At 54.2% G+C, this 2,500-nt stretch overlaps 1 pseudogene; it reads left to right on the top strand.

The window, feature by feature from the left end:
• LOC143350501 (large subunit ribosomal RNA) overlaps window positions 1-2,500 on the top strand; it is an 11,003-nt pseudogene that overhangs the window by 4,702 nt on the left and 3,801 nt on the right.

Below are 2,500 nucleotides of genomic sequence, written 5' to 3'. Positions count from 1 at the left end.
TGGATCCTAAAATCAAAATTGCTAAAATAGACGCCTTAGTACCCCGCAAGGGGGAAAAGGGAGCGAAGGAGGCCGCTGTCGCTGCTCCCGGCAGAACGACGGCGGTGAGTAAGAGAGCTGGGGTGGTTTCACCACCCCAGAAAAAGGCGAAGGAGGTTGAAGTGGGTAAGGGCGCTAAAACGCCCCCCTGCACCAGACCCTCGACGCGGAAGACGGCTACAACACCACCAAAGCCGGCAGGTGAGACATCCCCTGCGATCAAAAAGGATGTCAAGAAGGACGGATCGGGGACACCACCCCGTACAACTCCACCACCGAAGAAGCCGGAGGCCAAAAAGCCGAAGGCAACTTCTGAAGGCAACGCCACGTCTTCGGACGGAGGAAAGGGCCATGAAGTAGATAACAACGGTTGGGTAACCGTCGTTAAGAAGGAGAAACCGCAAAGGGCCGAGAAAGCCCAAAAAAGCGGGGAGAAAATGCCAGGAAAGGTGTCGGCGGAGGCGGCACCTGGTCCTTCGAACAGGCCTCTCGACAAAATTAGTGGAGAGGCCTCGAAACTGTTCAAGGGTATCCGGACCAGCTGTCTTGGAAAAGAATCCAGGCTCAGCAAGGAAACCGGAGCCTTGATCGTTGGCAACGCGGCAGCTCTCTACGAGCTAGTCCAGGAAGTTCTTATCCAGAACTCCTTCTTAAAAGGACAGCTCGCGGCGATCCGGCAAGAGGTGAGAGCCTCCCAGAGGATCGCGGAGAGGGTTGCCCCGACGGTTTCACAGACGACGGGTTCCCGTCCGACTGCGAAACCCGCACCAGTTCGTGCGGCGACGACCTACGCGCAAGCGGTAAAGGTCGACGCCAATCGAGTTTCCCCGGAAGCGGTTAAACCACCACGACATGTGGTGCGTATTTTCCCGCAGAAAGGGAAAGGACAGAACAGTGAAGTCACCAAACAAACTGTTCTGTCACTGGTTAAGCCGGCGAAAGCCAAGATCCGCGTTAGGTCTGTCCGACGCATCCACTCCGGTGGCATAGCCGTCGAGACCGAGCGCAAGGAGGATCTGAAGGCCTTCGTCAACTGCGCGAAGCTGAAAGAAGTAGGACTTTCAGCTACTCTACCGACTTTGAGGAACCCTACACTTATAGTGTACGACGTTCCCAAGTCGATGAGGAAAGAGGAGGTTTCTTCCAGCATCTGGAAGCAAAACCTCAGCGATATGACCCAGGGGGATGTGTCGTCCAACCTGAAGGTCCGGTTTGCAACCGGCCCGAAGGAAAAGGACACTGCCAACTGGGTCATGGAAGTCAGTCCGCAGGTTCGCCAGCGGCTGAAGAGCATGGGCAGAGTGTACCTGGGCTGGTCCGCATGCAGAGTGCAGGACTATGTCTCTGTTACACGATGCTTTAAGTGTCAAATGTTTGGCCACATGGCCAAACATTGTAAAGCGCAGAACGAGGTTTGCGGTCACTGCTCCGAAGAAGGGCATACCATTGCCTCTTGTACAGCGAAGAGTAAGTCCCCAACTTGCTCGAACTGTAAAGCAAGAGGCAAGAAGCACGACCATAAGTCACGAGACAAGAACTGCCCTGCCTATCAGGCAGCACTCGATCTAGCAGTATCTCGTACGAATTATGGATAGACACGACCCGGAGAATCCTCTAAGGCAATTGCGCATCGCGCAGCATAATATGCGGCGTGCGCTAATTGTTCATGGTGAGGTGAGCGAGCTAATGCACGCAAAGGAGATCGACGTGTTGCTCATGCAGGAACCTTACCAATTTCAGGGACAGATTCCAGGCTTTGGGCTCACGGCGAAGGTGATCGCCGAGAATGAACGGGCTATGGCCGCAATAGTGGTCAGAAACCCGGACATCTCGGTGGTAAAAATCACACAGCTGTGTGATACTCACACCTCCTGCGTTTGCATTAGCGGACCCTTCGGTAGTTTCTACCTCGTTAGCCAGTACTTTCAATGCTCGGAAGACATTGAACCAAGTCTGGCACGCTTGGAGAGGACACTCGATGCTCTCCAACACCGTCGAGTCGTGATAGCCGCGGACGTCAATGCCAAATCCCACCTTTGGGGGGGAGAAAGCGTTCGACCGGACACGCGAGGCGAGAAACTCGAAGAGTTTATCGCATTACACGACTTGACGATTTTGAACGAGGCTGGGAGTATTCCTACATACTCCAGCCCTGCCGGTGAGTCATGGATCGATGTCACATTATCGACTCCAGACATGGCGACAATTGTGCGAAACTGGACGGTTCACGAGGATTGGACCTCCAGTGACCACCGACTCATTGATTTTGTCTTACAGTTCACGGACGTGAATGAGAATCGAAGCCCACAGCCTCGATTCCGCACGTTGCATGCGAACTGGGAGCGATTTGATCAAGTTCTTCTTGAAGGCGCGAGGCAATTACCCCTCGGCACTGGTTGCCGCAGGGAAGTCGAACACCTAGCACAAGAGGTCGAGAAATCGATCATCGATGCGTGCAATG

This window comes from Colletes latitarsis, chromosome 14, assembly GCF_051014445.1.
Source record: "Colletes latitarsis isolate SP2378_abdomen chromosome 14, iyColLati1, whole genome shotgun sequence".
Taxonomy (NCBI): Eukaryota; Metazoa; Arthropoda; class Insecta; order Hymenoptera; family Colletidae; genus Colletes; species Colletes latitarsis.
This window is presented reverse-complemented; position numbering and strand designations above follow the sequence as displayed.